Here is a 13624-nt window from a genome sequence, read left to right as displayed (position 1 = left end):
CAAAGCTGAGTTGGAGCTTAGGCAGATGGATGAAATAATTTGTCACTACCATAGGTCATTAAAAGAGCCCTTTGTATATATGCATTATGATATATCCTTAAACCTCTTTCCCATGCATTGACAGAGTTTGCTGGCTGAGAATGAGGTTACTGAGGTCCCTTTCAAACAGACCAGTAAGTAGCTGCTTTCCTTGTGCTTTGTGCTTTCCTTTTGAAGACATTAGCTAAATGCTGCTGGCTGTGCTTGAATTTTTCAGATTCTTAGACTTCTTAGACTGCCAGTTCTTTCATTTAACAACATTTTAAAAATGGGATTTTACTTGTTCAACACGGTGTTGGAGAAGAAATTAATAAATTAAAACAGCAATAGCAACATGAATAAGCAAGAAAGTCTAAGTAGATTTCACTTCAGGACTTGCCTGGATACTTTTGTGGCAGTTATCATAAAGCATTGAAAGTACATATAATAAATAAAAATGCATTTTACAGACAAGCAACCATCTTTTGGTAAACTCATTGTAACTGAAGAAGAAATAATTTAATAAAAAACCAAAGTACTTAAAAAGCAAACTCCATGACCATGGCTGTGTTTCCAAAAAAAGGCAGCTGCATAACAGCATAACAGTACACATGCACTTAGAGTGATACTGCCCATTGCTGTGTTCCTGTATCCTGCATAAGTTCAGAGAGCTCTTCTCTGGTGCCACAGCAAATGATGTGAAACAGAAATACATCAGGCATTGCACTTCAGGGTGCCTCCATTCAAAGTATGCTCTGAGTTAGTTTTGCCGTAGCTTCTCCCCAATTCTGCGGTGCCAGTTGTGTGAGCAATAACAGCAGGAGCTGTAGAAAAGCCAGGGATGGCCATGAGTTTTTGAAGACCTGCTGGGAGATACCATGTGGGAACATGGAAACCAAAAGACTCAAGGATGATCAAGACCCTTTATTACACTTGCAACATTGATGGATAACAGGAGATGAGGGCATAATAGAATAACAAGTGTTCTTGATGACTAAGATTGTTACTGTCTAGACATAGAAATCCATTTAAAAAGTATATTTACAAATAAATATGTTAAGCTTCTTCACTATAATCCCTTTCAGTTACACTTTAAGTTTTTTTTAAAAATTTTGAGGTTTTACCAAGCCAACACTTAGAAGCAGTGTCAGGTCTAACATGACATTAAATATAAGTCAAACCTGAAAATATGTTTTATTTTTAAAACAGCAAGAGCTGGAAGAGCAAATTGTGTGCTCTGCCTTTGAACAATTCATTGAACTTCTGTGTTCAGTCTAACAGCATGATGCTCTGAATATTTATTTTTTTCCTTAGGAAAAATAGAAATAAGATGGTAAGGTTAACTGCTGTGATAGAGATTGATGATAGCAGAGCCCTGCCTGTGAGGATGAGATTGCCACTTTCTTCAGCTTTGGCAAAATGCATATTTTATAGACTTTAGTCAGGGCAGCTGTGTGACTGGTCCACAGTAGGCTGCCACATGAAACAGCAATCACAGCATCTAGGTGCTGGGCAAGGCAGCTTCTACTGTGCAATGTGGAAAAAATGCTATGTTTGTGGTGGTGAGTAGATGGTGTGAGACTGGGATTTAAGGGGTAAAATATGTGCTGTACCACAAGCTTCCTGTGTAATGTTGGGGGAGCAGTTTGCTTTTCAGGAGCTGCGTCTTCAATAAACTAGAGACAATTCTGCTCATCAGGAGCATTGTAAAGAAAAATTAAGAGATAACTTGGGTATGGTCCTATGGCTCTTAGTGTTATTTTCCTGTAATTACAGTGAATGATGTTGATGACAATTTTCTGCACAAAGAACAATGGATGTGAAATCAAGTGAAATCAGAATATTTTGCTCTTCCTTTGTGAAGAAATGAGTTTTCTTTTTACAACCAGGGCTTAGAAAACATTAATTTATGAAATTTTCTAGAAGATAGAAGAAGAGTAGAAGGATTGAGAGTTTGGAACAATTACAATAGTGTTTTCAAAAACTTGAAATCCAGGCTCTGATTTGTCCAAAGACAGGTAGAAACAACTAGATACAATTCATAAGGTAAAAGAGATAGTTACATAAAAATTGTAAAAGCAGGATAAATTAATTGAATTTCTGTTCTAAAGGGAGGGGAGATTGCTTTAAATCCTCTGGAATGTGATGGCATTTTGAATGGAAGTCATATGACTTTCTCAGTAAAGAAGATATTAACAGAAAGTTTCACCAAAATTTGGATACTACAGGCTTGCTTGTAACTGGAGAAATTAACTCTGTCAAGGAAACCAGAGGGAACAAGGGGTGTTTTGTAAGATCATCTAGATATCCTGGTGTCCTTCTTTGACAGGCATGCCCAGCATCCTTACTTACTTACTGCTTCCCTGAAATGAAAGTAAAACAAAATAGGACAAAATTTCTGACTCCAGCTGTCTTTACAAAAGTGGAAATGACTATAATAAAACTAGACCATCATTTTCTGCTAAGAAAATTCAAGAATAAATTATCATTGCCCTAGTGGAACTAGGGAAAAAAAAATGACATGTGTAATGATTATAGGTTGTTTTCTGATTCAAACCTCTGAAGATCTAGGCTGAGGTCTTTGCAGTGCTGAACCAGCACCAAACCTCACTAAATGGAAGTGTGAAGAGAAGTCTTGTTACTGGTAAGTGCTTCTAATTCCTGCTGGAACTGCAGAAAGTACAATCTGTTCACAATTGGCACTTATGGTTGCCTCAATATTTTCAGTTTGTGGCCTAGACCCTGAAGGTAAAACTTTCCCTCAAATTTTCTCTGTAACGTTGCTTTATAGTATATAAATGTACTGTGAAAAAAAAATTACCCAATATCTATAGAACAAATGCAATACCCATTCCATTCAGTGATCCAACCCAGAGAAACAGAACAATATAAAATTTAAGGCTGAAACCCCCACTATGTTTAGGAAATTGGAATTTCTGATGAGATAAAGGGTCAATAAACTGCATGACTTTACGCTGGAAAGATGGTCAGTGTCAGCTGGGAGATATTTATTCACAGAAAACATTCTCAGCTTATTATTTGAGTTTAAGTAGAGGTGAAGGTAGTCAAAATAGTATAATTCCCTACAAAATCTACTTATTAGTGGGGAAAAAAATCCCCAGTAGATATTATTCAGTGCAAGTTCACATTCTCATCCACAGTTTCTGCCTCTCAATGAGTAACAGCTTTAAGGTTATAAAAAATGTAGCTAAAAAAAAAATAAGTTTTGAAAAAATCATCATAGATTCATAGGATTATGGAATGGTTTGAGTTGAAAGGAGACTTAAAGATCATCTAGCTCCAGCACTATTGCCATGGGCAGGGACACCTTCTGCTGGACCAGACTGTTCAGAACCCCATCCAACCTGGCCTTGAACACTTCCAGGTATGGGATATCAACAGCATTTCAGGGCAACCTGTACCAGTGGATAAACAGCTCGCATTAAAGAACTTCTTCCTAATATCCAATCTAAACCTGCCTTCTTTCATCCTTATAGTCATCCTTAAGAAAAAAATATTTACCATATACACTTGAAGATAAAGGGGCAAACCTGCTATTTCCCCTTGGTTCCTCAAGTTTTTTTACCATCACGGCCTCATATCCAACAATGTAAATACTGATGTAAATGCATGTTCAGTTATCCTCTCTGGGAAAGATGCTTGAAGGAGAAAAAACTAAATCAAGCATTGGTGGAGGCTTATACGCCATGGTGAGGCAGAAACTTAAGAAAGAGTTCCCTGCTCTTTACTATACTTTGATTGCATAAAAAAAAAGCAGAAGCTCAAAGAAAATACTTTTTTTTTAGTTATTTTGTCATGCCACATTGCTGAATTTTCATGAAAGCATGATATTATAAAGTCTTATCATCTTTTTTTTTATTTTAAGAAAAATAATATATTTTCAGAAGTCATTCTTTTGGTCTTTACAATAGTATTTTCTTTTTTACTAGAACTATAACAGGACAGAGCTGTTGTCAGAAGTCTAATGTATTAAAATTGTATTCAGGATTCAATTTTTTATGGTTTCTGTTTTCAAACTCTAACAACATCTATACCCAGCACTCTACTGGTAAATATATTTTCTTTGATCATTGCAACATTACTGATTTGGATGATAAATATTACATCAACAGATACTTTTGCTTTTGTTTGCTCAGTATGAGGTCTTCAAAGAGGAGATACTTCCTTTAAGGCCAAACAATTTTTTTTTTCTGTACTCTGTATTTTGCTTTTTTATTTTTTGGGTATGTTTTCATCACTAAAATGGGGTTTACATCCAGAGCATCAGGAAGAGATGGAAGTGAAGCCTGTTATACTTATCTGAAAGGGAATGAATCTGGAACATAAATTATTTTGGCATACCACAAGTGGAAGGAATAATATTTAATGACGTGTTTAATAACATTTGTTCCCCTTTTGTTCAAGTCAAATCTACTACTCAGAACTTTTAGGGAAGATATGCATTTTACTGAGTCAAGATTTTCCTACAGTAAAAACTGATTTATATTATGTATGGATCTTTTTTTGAAGAAAGATTGAAAGTAAAAATTTATTTTGCAAGGAAGGTAGCTCTTCCAGAAAACTTTTGGGGCATGCACCAAAACAGACCCACATCTCTGGCTCACTCTAGGAATATTTTTTCTATTACTATAGTACCTGCTGACACCAGTCATTAGCTGGATCCTCACAATATTTTTAAAAAACTTAAATACCAATCCCTGATTAAAAGGTTGATAACCTATGTATAAGACAGAAAACAGATGTATATTGATCAAAAGTGAGGACTTGTCATGCAGAGAAATAGGTTGTTTCTCTGTGGCAAAGATAAGACTGAATGAAGAAAGGGTGGTTTCCATGGGGCAAGAGATGTCTTGGGGGCTCAGCGGGACTCCTTAATCTCTTTTTTACAAACAATAATCATATAATTCTTTTGCTTCCAGGCTTGATATTTGAGGGCTCAGAAGTCCTGTTTCAGGGTCATCCTCTGGTCCACATAGTTTTGCATAAATCCATCTGCTCTTGCCTTTCTCTGCTGCGTGTATTTTGTATTTTTTATCCCTCGTTCATTTCTGTTCTTCTCTAGTTAGATTGCTGGGGTCTATCCTTACCGCTGCTATGCAGTTATCAGAGAATGCCCAAAGCATGGCAACAAAGACGGTGAAGGTCCTCGAGGGGAAGCTGCGTGAAGAGCAGCTGAGGGCACTTGTGTGTTGAAGAAACCTGGAGAAAAGGAGACTGAGGGGAAACCTCATTGTGGTCTACAGCATCCTTAAGAGGGGAGGATGAAGGGAAGACACGGATCTCCTCTCTGTGGTGACCAGTGGCAGAACCTGAGGGAATGACCTGAAGCTATGTCGAGGAGGCTGATTTTTGGATATTGCAAGAGGGGTGTTAAGATATTGTTAGGTTGTTTGGATGTTGCAAGAGGGTGGCTGGGCACAAGAGTAGGCTCCCCAGGGAAGTGGTCACAGCACCTGACAGAGCTCCTGAAGGGCTTGGACAATGCTCTCCGGCACACGGTGGGACTCCTTGGGTTTGCCCTGTGCAGGGCTGGGACTTGGTGATCCTTATTGGTCCCTTGCAACTCAGAATATTCTGTTGTTCTGTTATCTGAAACCTTTCAGACAGCTCATTAAAATTCTTCTTTTGTTTTCTGTAATAATCTAAATATTTTTGAAACAAATGCTGAAAATATATGTCACAGCAGGTAGAACTCCCCAAATAAACAAAACAGGTCAAAACAAAACAAACAAGAAAAGTCACTACAATTGTGTTAAATTTAAATAAAAAGATCTATATAAAAATGAGGAGTTTTTTTAAAAACAAAGCTAAAAAAGGTAGGTAAGGCATTATAAACTTATCAGGTAACACAGAGACCTTTTGAGGGACACTGCATGGGAAGTGCAGTGCCTGCCCATGCACATAACCAATTGTAATGAACTTGAGGAAAAATAGGAATGACAGCATCAAAGTTAAAGGAGATATTTTTAGAATTCATTAGGTATTAATAAAAACCCCTAGAAGGTTGCATCCAAATGAATAAAATAGAAAGTATTCTAAGCTCTGGAAGACTAGGTAAGAGTAAGTAAGGATCAGACTTTTCCATGGAGGGAGGTCAGCAGCGAAGTCACACAGGGTGCTGTTCTCCAACTTGCTGTTTAACAGAAACATAAATGAGCAGGAAAAAGGGATGTGTTATGACAGTTTGCTGATGACACAGGGCTCTTCAAGGTGGAAAGAATGAAATACATTGCAGCAAATTGCAGAAGGTCCTTACAAGTCGTTGAGTAAAAAAATATCAGATAGAAGTAGATACACATAAAAGATGTACATGTAAAACAATTGTAGCTTCACATACAAAAAGATGTATGTGAAGCTCAATACACACTCACTCCAGCCACTGGAGAATGAAACCTTGGGGCTGAGATGAATAGTTCCTTGAATACACCCTTTCAACAGTGATAAAAATAATTTTTTAAAAAAGGCTTAGAGAGAATGTAATAGAGAACAAAACAGAAGCTATTTATATAAACCCATTGTTTGCCCCACACTGAACACTCTCTAGCTCTTATGGTTCCTTCATGTCCAAAAATTGTATATTAGAACTGAAAAAGGTTCAGAGAAGGTAAGCAAGGATGATCAAGGGGTTTGTGGTCTTTCAAGAAATGCCTGAGCTACCTGACACATTTTATCATGAAATGGACCTAAGCTTTACAATGTCATGAATAGCATAGGGATCACCTGTTAGGATCATGTCTTTGCTCTGTCCTCCTGCACAATCACTAGGGCCCATGAGAACCCAGTAAGATACAGGTTAATCAGACAATTCACAAAATTCAGGAAAGGGAATTCTCAAAAGTGATTCCCAGGTGAAAATAATCTTTCCCATCTTAGATTTTTATAGAGTTTGGGGGGAAATCCATGTTTATGTAGTGGCAATTAGCTCAGAAGTAATTTTCCTAATGATTATTGAAACCAAAACCTAAACTTGGAAGCCAAACAATCAAAGGACATATTTTGCAAGGTGGCAGGTCTCCTCTGGCCTTGTTTTGCTCCTCAGTCCTGCAGAAGGAGATGTCCTGAGCTGCAGGCAAAGTAGCTGAAATGAAATGCAGTGCTTTCAAATTTCAAATTTTGTACGAACTTGATTTTTGCTTTGCAGTGACATTTAAGATGTGTCAGCATTGGGATCCTTCTATGTGGAGGGACAGAGAAATAAGACCTCTGCATTACCTCCAGAGGTAAATTTTTTCTATTAATCAGACCCACTACTTAGGGCTGCTTTGGCACTCTTTTTAATTGGACTGATTTTACTTTATATTTTATTTTATTTTCTTTTATTTTATATGACATTAATTTGGTTTTTTAATGGTGAGATAGATTTTTGAAAAATGAAGTAACTGAGGTACTAGCACTCTAGTCTGACAGACATTTCATGATTAAAGTAATGGCTTGGGCTGTTTAAAACCTCAAATTCCACTTCTGTATGCAGGAATCTATGTCCCCAGCATCCCAGAAGGTGGGTCTGGAGGAATAGGCTAGTATTTGAATAAAGAGGAATGTGACAGATTTTAGCCTCTGGTTAATGCAGTTCTTTGCACAAATTACCATCAAGAAGGCATGAGAATCCAGGCATTTCTCTCACCAGCTGAGAGACTTGATGTCTGAGCTGGCAAATTATCTTAATTGTTGTCTCTGGTAATTTAACATTTTCCACATAAACTGTAAATGATCCAAAAGAAGAGATTAAGGGAAACCATTATGGAAAGATTTAGAGTGAAGAGAATTGTGGGCAGCTGGGGAGGTGTGTGAAAAAAAACAGATGTGGTAACAGTGGTTAAGCCTTTCACACTCTGAATAATGGTTTTTTACACAGAAAGAGATATCTCCAGTTCCCTCTTACTCCCTTACATCCAAGTACTAAAATACAAAGGTGCTTTAAAAATATTTTTTGAATTTCTGTTTCCTAAAATTCAGTTTTATTTGATCCTGTTTTGTTGTTAAAATTTTTATTTGACAGCTAAACTGGAAACAGAGGATTCAGACAGCCCACTGTTTAACTGGCACATAAACACAAAGAAATTTAACTGGCCTCAGCACCTACAAACTATCTTGAGTGACAATTTTGCATGCCTATTTGCCTAAATGACTCTAAAAATTGGACATTATTGCTTGTGCAATATATTTCATAGATATCAAAGCACTATAGCTAATTGCTCAAATTATTTGCAATAGTAAGGCATGTGCATCTTTGGCAAAGTATCCCCTTTTCATTAAGGTTAATTAATTGATAAATTAAATGGGAAAAGCATAAAATAAAAAATTGAAAGTAGTTTATAAAGGCTGGTATAAGAAATATCTTTCGGTCTTAGCTGTTCATGATTCCGCCTTCTTTTTTTAAGATCACAATTTCAAGTTTTAGCAATGCAAAAAAAGGGGCAAAGTTTTTTCAGGTCATTTGCAGCCATGATTATACAAAAGGAAAATTGTTTAGCAGCCACCATGCCAGACTCTACAACAGTGACTCAAGATTGAGCTTGTGGGTGACTAATGTGACGTGACATACCATAAGCTGCCTATGAATGCAGATTTTGAGTGCCAATGGATCATCTGAGCTGATGGCTAAATTCTCCTTGAGAAACAAGGGAATAAGTAAAATGGAAAGAAAAAAATGATTATTCAGAGAAATCATGATAAATACAGGAACTAAGAGGACAAGTAGATAGAAAATGCTACACAGCTTTGGCTCTTCACTGCACAGTTTAGCAACTGATGAACACCACTCAGTGAGTAGGTTTGTGATACACTAAATCTGCTGAAGTTCAAAGTCAGGTTTCTTCCAACCTTTCCAATGCCAAATCCAGGCCCTCCAATGCCTCACTCCTATGTGCATGTATTAGCTCATTTTCTGGCACAGTATTTAGCAAACATGGAATGGATTGGGTTGGAAGGTCATCTAGTCCTACTCCCCTTCAGTGAATAAGGATCTTCAACTAGACCAGGTTGTTCAGAGCCCCATCCAACCTGACCTTGAATGCTTCCAAGGATGACACATCCACTACTTCTTTGGACAACCTGTGCCAGTTTCACCACTCTCACTGTAAACATTTTTCTTCCTTATATCTAGTCTAAATCTACTCTCTTTTAGTTTAAAACCATTGACCTTTGTTCTATAATAACAGGCCCTGCTAAAAAGTTTGTTCCCATCTTTCTTATAAGCCCTCTTTATGTTTTGAAAGGCCAATCATGGAATGAATTTCTTCAACTCATTGATGTGATGAAAAAGGCCTGACCAAAAATAGGTTTCATGTTTGAGCATCAAGCTCAACTACTCACCTGGCAGCTGTACAGCTATTAAATCCCACACACCTGAAGCTGGGGACAGAACAGAGGGAGGCTGTGCTTTGTGATGGAGCTGAAAGTTACACTGAGTTATATGGGACATAAACAGCACTACAAGGTTTCATTTTGCACTTGTTTGGGTTGTGAGCTCTCACAGTTTGGCTCTGAGGGCATATTGAGGCAGTGTTAGCTGTATCTGCTAAACATGCCAGCTACAAGACTAACTTTTTGTGCAAGTGTGGTTTTGTCTGTCCTAGGTTTTCACAATGTATTGCACATCATTAGACCTCATAGTTGCTGTCTGCAGACCCCTAATAATTAGGTGTTACTCAGCTACAAAAGCAGACTACATATTTTTATTAATTAGAAAAAAAAACTGGATATAGTTCCGAAATTAATAATTCTAAATATAAATGCAGGACTAAGTCACGTAAATAAGATGCTTAGGATCTTATCTGTAATTTGGTTGTTGTTCCTGTTAGACAGAACCCTGGCCATTGTGCTTGTGGGTTATAAAATGATAATAGCTTATCTTGAATGGAAATATTTAGGTAATTTTAGAAAAGCAGGAGGAAGAGGGAGGACATTGCTGCATCCCAAGTCTACGGCCCCATAGTGAAGAAAAAGAATGGTGATTCAAACACTACAATGGGAAATGGACAAGATTGGGATATTTTGCATAGTTGTATAGGTCCTCTAGTTAATGTGGCTTATTTGCAACCTTGAGACATGACCTTGAATATCCAATAAGACTTTTGTACAACAAGTGGGTTAACAAGAATTAAAGGACAGAGAAGAAAAAAGGGAATGGAGAGGTGAATAGTCTGGCTTTCATGTATATCAGAAGAAGCACTACTTATGTTAATGCTAGCAGATAATACAGAATGAATGTATTCCTGGCAGGTAATAACTGGATGAATCTCTGATGAGATGATATACACATCTGAGGATTTGTATTATTGAACACTGGTGTGAGACAATTTCTGTTCTATTTATTTTGGGTGGTGGAGGATGAGAGAATTAATTGCTAGTATATAATATATATATTTTCAATATCCTTATATTTATGGATTGTACCTTACTGAACTAGGAATAACTATTGCTTTTTATAAGTAAGGAGTAAGGTAAAAAATGTGTTTTCTCAGTCCAATCTGACATACCTTAATCAGGCAACACTCTAGAATTAATAAGTGGTGGTTTGCTAAGTGCAGCCTTTTTATGGTTTGTAATAGATGCTATTGTATCAATAAAAACCTTGATAATAAATAATTTCTATTTCAATTTCAAACTCATGAGAAACAACAAAGATCTTGATCCGACAAAAGGCAGAGAAACTAAAGAAAGACTGAACTTCTTACATGAGCACTTTTGGGAAGATGAGAGTAGTTGAGACAGCATGAATTGGTACTACTTTCAGAAATTTTCTTTTCCAGATTACCATATTGCTACTAATCCCCATTTGTTCTGACAAAAAATGTCTGTGATAACCTGTGCAAAAAAATACAGACACATTTCCTCATTATGTTTCATCATATATCTATTCCTATATTAAATGCTTTGCCATTAAATGAAATAATTTTAGTTATTTAGCACCGTTGCAACCATAGTTATCCCTTTCGCTGTGATAAGTCTGTATCTGTAATGTTTTTCAGGTTTCATTTTGTTTCTCCTCCAACTTCTCAATAAATATTCAATATTAAAATTTATATTTGGAAGATTTATTGGAAAGGTTTATTTGGTTACCTGTCCTTCAATATGTTGACTGTTCCTCATTTGTAGAAAAAGGTTCTGAGCTGAGGATTGCAATGACAGTTACAAGAAAGCCTTCACTAATAAATGTGCACAGTCCTACTAGTTTTTTTAAACTGAGATACAGCAATTTGTATTCTGGTAGCTATCAGTTCACAAAAAGTAAATAAACTGCTCAGAGAATAAAAACTTTTGGGAAAAAAATCAGTGAAATTATCCTGGATTTACAGGTATATATTATATTATTTTATTGTGAATGTGGATTTTTATTAATCCTGTCATTGATTGACAACTTTCAATCAAAACTTATCTTCAAAGATATTTTGTCAATAGCAGAAGATATTTCAGTATATTATACTTGTAACTTGGCAAATGGAGCTGAACTAGACTGTAGAGAAATATCCTAAATAGAAATTATTGGTTCATTAACACTAGCAGATCAATTTTGATAAAATTTAGTTTTAGATAGATTGCTTGTGTCAAATAAGTAAAAAGGATTTCATTTTAAAATGTTATTTTCTTGTGGTATGTGTTTAATTATGCTCAGCATAAGGAACCATTTGATACTAAAACCAGCAAAAGATGGCCAGATCTCTAATTCATCCACTAGAATATGAATTTCAAAATGAATTACCAATTAGAGTAGCAAAATAGATATGATACATCATATCCAATTATGAGAAACATGCAATGATGTAGTAGTAAAAACATTGCATTTTTTATGTCTTTCATAGATTAAAAAGAAGGAAAAATTTGCAGTAAGAATCAAATCAAGTTATTTTGTTTCTTGATGTTTTCACTTTAAGATTTTCTTAATTTGTTATCACTTAAAAGATGTATTCTTGGGGAATATTCACTTATTTCTCATGTATTCTTGTAGTGCTTGAGTATACTTCCAAAATCTATTGCAAAATACAGCCCCTTTTGGGATATGCTAAGGTCTTGACCTCAGCAATGTCATGCAGAAAAAATTTCTGCTGTTTAAGACAATGTTGAATAGATATTTCTTTAAGATATTATAATCAGATATCCTGTTATTCTTGTATTGATCTCAGAGAACAGAAACTTCTTTAGCTAATTTATTTCTTATATTTTTCTTTTCTCATTTTATCTCTAGAAAGCTGAAATATAAGCAAAGTCCATGAATATATTTTGTAAAGTTTTATATATATATAAAAACATGACAGGACATGTATATGTATATGTATATGTATATGTATATGTATATGTATATATGTATATGTGTATATATATATGTATATATATATAAATAAATACACACACACACACATATATATATGTAAATATACACATATGTATCTTCTGATGTAGTCTTAGTTCCTGATCAGATATTATCTTCTTCAACAGGTCCTTTTTACATTTTTTTCATGAAAAAATGGGAAAGACTCAGGATTCTTGGGCGTAATTCCAAGCTTTTTGGGTAACATGCACCAAAAGGATTGTAGCCCTTCTGTTAATCTCATAATGTCTTCTCCTTCTGAAATTCCACCCAGCTAGCATTTACCCTCTAAATGTTCTTTTACTCTGTTCATTTCTCTTTGGATCCTATCCTTTTCCTGTGAGGTTGCCATCAAATCCCTGTTTAATATATATCTTCTAATATGAAGGCTCTTCATTTATTGTTTAACATGGTGGACAAGATTCCATCTAACTCTACAGATTCTAGAGGGTTTAGGGCTAATACATATTCATGAGCTGTCAAAAAGTCAATCAAGTCCCATTGAACTTCAGTAGATCCTCTTTATAAATCTGTATCAGCCAGGAGTGATTTCATAATCCAGTTACAGCGCACTGAAACCAGACGTGATTGACAAAGTTACACCTCTAAAGAGATCAGAAGAGATTTCTTCACCATTTTTAATCAAAGCATGAAAATAACATATGTTATCTTGCCTCTAAGTAATTTTAATTTCTAATTCACTTCTCTGAGGTTGGAATTCTTATCCAAACTTATCTGCACCCCAATTTGAACCATGGGCAATTTCTCTTTACAATGAAACAGAAAAAGGAACCCAAAGAATATATTTCACTCTTGCATTACAGATGGACAGTAACATAAAAACACTCAAAGCCTAAAAGGATACATATATATTAGTTACCCTAAGTGTTTATTTTAATAGTGGTAGAATGTTGAAAGAGATGAGTTGTTTTTATTTTCTTCACCATAGAGAGTGCTCTCTTTTCTTGTGAAGATCTTTATTATGTGAAAGAACAGAATACATGTGGATCATCTGGATAAGATAGAGTGACTACAGTCAAAAGTTCACGGTGATGGTTGACACAGAATTAGATAAAATTGGAAAAGGAGAGAGTTGAGGACTTTCTGGCTCTAGTATTCTGAATTTAGCTCCAGAAAATGCTGCACCTTTTTTCTGTTACTGTAAAATAAATACACTTGCAGGGGTACTTGCATGAGTATGTTGTATTTATTTTATGTTTATTGCTGTTAAATTTACTGATTGCTGTCTTGTACATTCAGCATTTGTGAAACCAA

The sequence above is a fragment of the Lonchura striata genome, chromosome 2, assembly GCF_046129695.1.
Source record: "Lonchura striata isolate bLonStr1 chromosome 2, bLonStr1.mat, whole genome shotgun sequence".
Taxonomy (NCBI): Eukaryota; Metazoa; Chordata; class Aves; order Passeriformes; family Estrildidae; genus Lonchura; species Lonchura striata.
Note: the sequence above shows the minus strand (reverse complement) of the source record.